This window comes from Gossypium arboreum, chromosome 13 (assembly GCF_025698485.1).
Source record: "Gossypium arboreum isolate Shixiya-1 chromosome 13, ASM2569848v2, whole genome shotgun sequence".
Lineage (NCBI taxonomy): Eukaryota > Viridiplantae > Streptophyta > Magnoliopsida > Malvales > Malvaceae > Gossypium > Gossypium arboreum.
The window spans coordinates 52,359,712-52,368,942 of NC_069082.1; the positions used below are offsets into that span (position 1 = coordinate 52,359,712).

At 35.8% G+C, this 9,231-nt stretch overlaps 1 non-coding gene across 1 annotated transcript; it reads left to right on the forward strand.

The window, feature by feature from the left end:
• Positions 1-8,274: 8,274 nt before the first annotated feature.
• On the forward strand, positions 8,275-8,381 carry LOC128287509 (small nucleolar RNA R71). The gene has a single exon (XR_008278209.1). It is a non-coding gene; the product is annotated as a small nucleolar RNA R71 (small nucleolar RNA).
• The last annotated feature ends 850 nt before the right edge of the window (positions 8,382-9,231 follow it).

A 9,231-nucleotide genomic window follows, 5' to 3' on the forward strand; every position in this document is an offset into this window, starting at 1 on the left:
GACATCTAGGGATGAAGCCTCCTCTCGTGCACGTATAGCATAGGCTCTGGCAGGTGCATGAGCCTCAAATCTAACTGTTGTATCTTTAGTCCCTCTCTGAATGCCACTCGCATTACCAGCATTTCTGGGTGGTCTACCTCGAGCTGTAGTATTACCCGATCTCGTATTATGTACTAGATTTTCCTCAGTTAACACTGGGCAATCACGAATATAATGATCCATCAGTCCACATTTAAAACAAGCCTGATCATGTAACCTGAAACTGTCGGGATGTCGTTTGCCACAATGTTTACACTCAAGTTGATTTGATCTGACATTACCCACACTCGCTACTAAGGTAGCCCTCGAGCTCATTGGTGGTCTATTCTGATCCCGTCTGGAGCAACAAGAAGTGACCTTAGAACGGCTGAAATCATCTCCGAACTTCTTTGATACTGACTGGAATGACTTATCGGATGTTCTTTTGTGTGCATATCTAGCTTCAAAGTCAGCTTTTCTTTTCTGTTTCCCGAGCTCTTCAGCTTTGTAAGCTTGCTCAACCAGTACCACGAACTTTTTTATCTCAAGTATGCCAACTAACAGTTTAATGTCTTCGTTCAACCCATCTTCAAATCTTTTACACATTATGGCTTTAGTAGAAACACACTCTCGAGCATACCAACTGAGTCTCACGAATTTTCGCTCATACTCTGTCATAGTCATCCGACCCTGTTTCAGCTCCAGAAATTCCTTGTGCTTCTAGTCGATAAATCTTTGGCTGATATATTTCTTACGAAACTCAGTCTGAAAGAATTCCCAGGTCACCCGCTCTCTCAGATGTGTCTCGTAGCAATGATATGACACATTTCAAACATTCATCTAGGGTACAGGACAGCTCATCAAACACACGAATAGTATTATCAAGCCAGAACTCGGCCTGCTCAGCATTATATCATCACTAGCTTTACACTCTTCAGCCCAATGTTTTCTGATGTTATCAACAGGTGGCTTATACAATCTCAACGGATCACTTACTTGAGGTACAGCAGGCATCGAAGATGGATTAATCGGGGGTGGATGTTGTTGTGCAGCCGGGTTAGTCTGGATATATTGAGTGAACCAGTCATTCATCATTTGATAGAAAGCTTGTTTAGCCTCACTTTCTTGATTACTCGAAGTCAGTCGAGAATCAGCCGTCGCTGTCCCTTGCGCGGGAGCAGGAGCTACACTCTTAACATCATCAGCTACAACTCTGTCGGGATCCATTTGCTATATAAAAACTCATTTCAAATGTCAGAAGTCATCACACTATCACAGAATATTATTATGGCATCTATAGCTAGACTCACACGCGCTACTTTAGTTCTAGAACCGACTAAACTATAGCTCTGATACCAATAAAATGTAACACCCTAACTCGTATCCGTCGTCGGAATAGAGTCATAAGGCATTATAGAATAAAGCATAATTCTAAACAATTAAATACATAATTATATATATAATTATTCATAAAATCAACACTCGAAAGTTAAATCAAATCATTTACATAAACTAGTACAACTTTTAAATTTGGACATTACATATCATATGTAAAATTAAATAGACGTACGTTCACAAGTAACAGTATAAAATATAATTTGCATCAACAATTTCAAATCTGTGGCATTAACATAGTAATCTATACATATCTCACATGATTTACAATTTATTGCTATTAAAAGCAATTACTAGGTTATAAACCAACTCACTATATTTCTTGGTTTAATCGGTCAATACATGTATATCATTATACACATTCTCAACTTACACCTAGTTAATAGATTTATTTAGCCACATACTAAGATAAATAGCACTCATAAATATGGACACCTTGCACGCATTCGAGACACGTAGAAACTTACTTAATAAAACAAATCCAAATGTCAAGTGCGCATGTCGTAACTTAATTCAAAAATGAACACCTACTAAATTCATAATTTGTATTAACTCAATGACATTCATAAAGAACCATATGACCGAGTGTATATATCATCATGATAAATGTATGTATTATGACTACACCCTTGATACAGACTCAATGTAAAACCAAACATTTATTTACAACCGAATCATCACATATACATACATGGTGCACAATTACCCATTTACCAAAGCCACACTTAACATTAAAGCAATAAATACATACCAAATAGTCAACTAGATTAATCATGAACAACATGCATCATTTAAATCTTAATAATTGAATCTATTTAACTAGTATACTTTCATCCATCACTAATTATCACATTACATAATTTTATCAGAAATGGATTAAGTATACCTAAAACATACCATCATAGCCAAACCTCATTAATTTAAATTACTCATGTATACAAGACATCTATTATCATTTTATCAACAATCAAGCTTATTAATATGTTTCATTTAGAGACATAACAAGTTAAGGCTAAACATAGTAATCAACCTCACCATACTAATTCATATTAGAATGAACACAACTAAGGCAATCAACAATACTTATAATCGATTTCTTCAAGCTTCAACTAAAATCATTAATCAACTTCTATGTACAATCTCATAACACATGAGATATTCATTCATAGCACATAGCAAAATAACCAAATAAACTTAAACCAGAAATACGCCAAAACAAAAAAATCTAGCATAAAATTAAGCCATTTTCGAATGGCCTTATACATAACCAAAGTTCATTATTTCAAAACAAAATCCCGCCTAGACATGCCATAATACGAGTTTGATTATTTAAATACTGAAGCTGTAGTTAGTGCGATAGACTTTGCTGACGATCCCCGAGCTTGTAACTTGAATCCAAAATCTATAAAGCAAAGAATCATATACACAAAGTAAGCTAACATAGCTTAGTAAGTTTAAAGCACATAAAAAATTCCAAGATATAATCGATTCATTTCAAGTTAAGCCGAATTGTATTAACAATGCCAATCTTAACTTCGAACTTACAAGTGAAATAAATGATTGCATTCTTATGCATAATACTACCATAGCCGAATGCTATCACAACCTTATTAACTTAATGTAAAATCAACTTTCTAGGTTAAAATATCCCTATATAATCAAACACATGTATATACTTATTCGCATAAGCTCAAGAATTCAACTAATAATATCATGTAAATTTACTACTACTATGGCCGAACACATATATGATCACACATATACATATATAATCCAAAATTAATTCCATAATATTCATAACATTTGTTCATATCAAATATACTTGTTTATTTCATATACATTTGTCCTTTGCATCACATAAAACTTATCAAATTTCAAGTCTCACACATACCTTATTAACAATAGCTAACAAGCTAAACCATACCTGGATTTTTAACTCATTTACACATTCGGTCGCGATTTACCTTTGCCATTCTGAATTGGATAGGAAACTCGGATAATTACACAAATCGTACAATGCCAACGTCCCATACGTAGTCTAACATGTAGTCACATATCGATACCACTGTCCCAGACTAGGTCTTACTCGTAAACACAAATCGAAATCACATATCAATGCCACAGTCTTACTCGTACGAATGTATCAGAATCCTATGTCATGACATATGTATCCTAACTATTCTTAAGGTTCATACAGGGCTTTCGAACATCGTAACTCGATCGAAACCAATTCGGAGATATTGTAGCCAAGCTTGATCATATTTGGTTGTAACTTATATATTTTCATACAATTCATTCCAGCATATAATATTAACATTTAGCTATAATTAAATACCTCTATTTGCTTATAAACTTACCTCAGACATTGTAAAAAGAGACAGGGCTGCTAGTCGACAACTTTCGTTTTTCCCCAATCCAAATCTGATTTCTTTGGTTCTTGATCTAAACATATTCAAATTAAGCTCATTCAAACATATTTTCATCCAATTTAGTCCAAAAACACATAAATGGGCAAATTACCATTTTACCCCTGACATTTACAATTTTTACAATGTAGTCCCTATTGCACAAAACACAAAATACACAAAATTTCAAAGTACCTATGTCAGGCCGAATGGTACCAGTACCTATACAAGCCCATATATTTCATTAATTTCACATTTTAGTCCCTCAAGTTATTATTTTTGCAATTAAGTACTAATTACTCAAAATCATCAAAAACTCCAATACAAAACATGTTAATCTAAAACATATCTTTCATATTTCATCATCAAACAACAAAAATCACAAGCTATCAACAATGGCACAACTCAAAATATTCGTCAAAATCAAAAAATAAAGCATGGGTTTTGTAGTACTCCAAGCAACGATCTCAAAAATGTAGAAATTATCAAAAACTGACTAAGAATGAACCTTGATTTTAGCTTGGAAGATGGTCGAACTAGGTTTCTTTTCCCCAATCCAAATCTGATTTCTTTGGTTCTTGATCTAAACATATTCAAATTAAGCTCATTCAAACATATTTTCATCCAATTTAGTCCAAAAACACATAAATGGGCAAATTACCATTTTACCCCTGACATTTACAATTTTTACAATGTAGTCCCTATTGCACAAAACACAAAATACACAAAATTTCAAAGTACCTATGTCAGGCCGAATGGTACCAGTACCTATACAAGCCCATATATTTCATTAATTTCACATTTTAGTCCCTCAAGTTATTATTTTTGCAATTAAGTACTAATTACTCAAAATCATCAAAACTCCAATACAAAACATGTTAATCTAAAACATATCTTTCATATTTCATCATCAAACAAAAAAATCACAAGCTATCAACAATGGCACAACTCAAAATATTCGTCAAAATCAAAAAATAAAGCATGGGTTTTGTAGTACTCCAAGCAACGATCTCAAAAATGTAGAAATTATCAAAAACTGACTAAGAATGAACCTTGATTTTAGCTTGGAAGATGGTCGAACTAGGTTTCTTTTCTTTTCTTTCTTATTCGGTTTATGAACAAAGATTAATAATGAATATGATAACTTTGGTTTTTAATTAATATAAGTTTATTAACTAATTTACATATATAACCTTTATAATATAATATAAAACCATTATAAACTTGGCTATTACCGTCCACTATATATGTTAATGGTTTAATAGCAACATGAAACCTCCATATTAAAAGAACAATCACTATTTGCCCCTTTTTAGAATTAACCACCAAATTTTCATTGTACGCGATTAAGTCCTTTTATTTAATCGGACACCTAAACGACAAAATTAAATCACGAAAATTTCACAGATATCAAATCACACAAAATAAACACAGTAAATAATTTTTTAATATTTTTTAATTTTTTAATATTTTTTTGAATTGGATTTGTGGTCCTGAAACCACCATTCCAATTAGGGTCTAAATCGGGCTGTTACAAAAGTGAGGGTAAAAGGAGGAACCACGGGCAAAGGTGTGAACGACTGTGGGTCAAGGAGGCTTGCGACAGTGCGTGATGGTTGGCACAAGGGGTGGACAGAGAGGGAAGTGGCTGGTGACCTTGTGAGTAAGGGGGAAAGAAAAAGAAAATAGGGGGGAAAGGAAGAAGAGAGTGGAAGAAAGAAAGAAAGAGAAAAGAAAGAAAGGGAAAGGGAAAGGGGAGGTGGTGGCTAGTCGACGGTCAGGGAGAGGGAGGAAGGAAGGAGGTGGTCGGTGGTGAGGGGAAAGGGGCCTGCGGCGGCGGCTGGTTGGGAGGGTTTGAAGAAGAAGAAGTCAAAATAACAATTATGTTTTGGAGTGTTAAAATAGGGGCACAGTTGTGTTAAGGCCCCGTGTTGGGCCACACAGTCGTGTCGAGTTTAGCCCGTGTTAATCATGAATATTGAATACCCATTCATCACGCGGCCTGGGACACGCCCGTGTGTCCAGATCGTGTGGTTCAAACGGTCGTATCGCACGACCGTGTGCTACGTTGTTCGCTTCACTGATGCCTGTGTGGTCTCTCACACGCCCGTGTGTCTGAACACACAGCCATGTGGTTCGCCCATGTATCTCTCTGACCTGTTTAAAATTTGAAAATTTAGCTCCAGATTTCACACGGCTTAGAACACGCCCGTATGTCTAGGCCGTGTGGTCCATACGGGCGTGTCGCACACCTGTGTCTTCTCTTTTAGCCCGTGTCTGTCAAGTTTGGGTAATTTTAAGCCCTATTTCCACACGGCCAAGGACACGTCCGTTTGCCCAGGCCGTATGGGTCACTGTACCTGTATAAAAAAAACACGAAAAATAGATCAAATAAACGGGTTCGTGGTGTTAGTGCTCGGGTTGCCTCCTGAGAAGCACTTATTTATAGTCTAAGCTCGACTCACCTCATATTTGCACGGTCATGGTGGTTCAAAGAGTTGAAACTCGTCATCCCTGCTATCAATTTTATCAAAATAAGGTTTTAGACGAGTACTATTTACCTTAAAAGTACCGAATTTGGAATGAGTTACCTCGATTGTACTGTATGGAAACGTTGAATACTGTAAAAGGGATTTCTCCATTAGGTTCGAAAGTGGCAACACGAGGGTTTGCTTCATCTAACAGTACTTTGTCTCCAACCTTAAGTTGATTCAATTCACTTTTAAGTTTGTCATGGCACTGCCTTGATTCATCGTGTATTCTCAGTTTCTCCTTAACCTGTGTTTGCCATTCATCTAGTTCCTCAATCTGTAGCCTTCGTTCTTCATGGATAGTCTTGTCATTACATGGACTGGAACGTGGCTCATTTGTACTTCTCGAAAGTTTTTCCTATAAAGAGGGTTGAACAACAAGGTTACTCACATTAAAAGAACTTGTGTAATCATCTCGATCACTAGTCTTTTTGACAGAATCACGAGCTTGGAGTTTAATCATGTCATCGCCTACCCAAAGTATTAAATCAACTGTACCGAAATCAATAATAGTCCTAGCAGTTGCTAAAAAGGGTCGTCCTAAAATTAAAGGAATGTCACTATCCTTATCCATATCTAAACAACAAAGTCTACTGGAAATATAAATTTGTCGATTTTAACGAGCATATCCTCAATTATACCCCTAGGAAATCTAATGTTTTATCAACCAATTGAAAGCTCATCCTAATTTGTTTGGGTTTCCCAAGACCTAGTTGTTTAAACATTTTATAAGGTATACATTAATACTTGCCCCTAAATCAGCTAAAGCATTGTTAACATTCAAACTACCAATTAAACAAGGAATTGTAAAACTCCTTGGATCTTTCAGTTTGTTGGGTAGCTTGTTTTGTAAAATAGCTGAACAGACTGCATTTAACTCCACATGTGATGACTCATCTAACTTTCGTTTGTTTGATAAGAGCTCCTTTAAAATTTTAATTGAGTTGGGCATCTACGAAAGAGCTTCAATAAACGGTAAGTTAATATGTAACTTTTTTAAGTAGTTTAAGGAATTTACCGAATTGTTCGTCTATGCCGTCTTTCCTTTTTGCATTGGGATATGGTATATGAGGTTTATACTCTTTGCTACTGGCTTCTATGTACCATGATTCATCTCATCCTTACCATTACTTACCATAGCTTCGTCCCTTGTTTCAGATTTAGATTCAACTAACCCTTCTTCGTCGCGCACAGTGATGGCATGAAGTTGCTCCCTTGGGTTAGTTTCTGTGTTACTGGGCAAGCTACCTTGTGGTCTTTCAAAGATCAACTTAGCCAGCTATCCTATTTGATTCTCGAGTCCTTGAATCGATGCCTGTTGATTTTTAATTGCAGTTTTAGTGTTTTGAAAATGAGTTTTCGCTACTGAAAAAAACTTTGTCATCATCTCCTCAAGGTTCGACTTTTTCTCTTGCTGATAAGGTTGTTCTTGGAAACCTGGAAGGAGTGGTGGTCTCTGATTCCCTTTGTCTCCCTATGAAAAATTTGGGTGGTTCCTCCAACCTGCATTGTAAGTGTTACTGTAAGGATTATTGTGAAGTTGAAGATTATTACCCATATAATTCATTTGCTCGTTCTCCATGTTAGGGCCATAAGGTGGATATTCTGAATTGCTCATTCCACCTCCACTTGCATCGCACTGTATTACTGGATGTACCTGCGAAGAACCAAATAAACCATCAATCTTTTTATTCAATAGTTCTACATGATTTGAAAGTATAGTAACCAAGTCGACATTAAAAACACCGACTGCTTTGGTCGGCTTTGTCCTCATGACTTGTCACTGATAATTGTGTAGTGACATCTCCTCTAAAGCTTCTTCAGGTGTCTTATTATTGATGGTTCCACTGGTAGCTGAGTTGATCATTTGTCTAGTTGAGGGATTTAAACCGTTGTGGAAGGTTTGAACCTGTAGCCAAAGAGGTAACCCATGGTGAGGGCACCTTCTCAATAAGCCCTTGTATCTCTCCCATGCGTCATAAAGAGTTTCTAAATCCATCTGTACAAAAGAAGAGATATCATTCCTCAATTTAGCCATTTTAGCCGGTGGAAAATATTTAAGTAAAATTTTTTTGGCCATTTGTTCCCAAGTGGTGATTGATACTCGTGGTAACGAGTTCAACCACTATTTAGCCTTATTCCTCAATGAGAAGGGAAACAACTGAAGGCAAATGGCATCATCAGAAGCAGCATTGATCTTAAAAGTGTCACAGAATTCCAGAAAATTTGCCAAATGAGTGTTTGGATCCTCGTCCTGCAAACCATCAAACTGAACAAACTATTGTATTATTTGAATCGTGTTAGGATTCAATTCAAAATTATTTGCAGCAATAGTAGGTCTAACTATACTTGATTTAGTTCCTATTAAATTGGGCTTAGCATAATCATACATAGTACGAGGAGCAAGATTCCGATTTACTGGATTTGTAGCAACCACAGGAGGTAACGAATTATTTTGATTATCAGCTATCTCCTCGATTGTGGTACAGATATCGTCCTCTCACTCTTCCTCTATGTATTGTAGACTTCGCTTTATTTCTCTTCGATTTCTACGAGCTGTGCTTTCAATTTCTGTAATATCCTGAATTAGGGCTTAATCGGAATAGTGGTTTTGTGACCATAAATCCGAGATAGAAATAATTATTTTACAATGATTTTGATGTTTATGATATGATTGCATGATTGTGTGAAAATTTTGTGATGAAATTCTATGCCTAAAGTGCTTAAATTGAAAGTAGGGACTAAATCGAATAAGTTGCAAAACTTGCATTCTAGATGTTTTTAGTATGAAATTGTTTTGGAATATTAATGAGGAGGTCTTAGATAGCAATTTGACCAATTTTAAGTTCATGGACAAAATTAGGACATGGAAGGAATTTTTG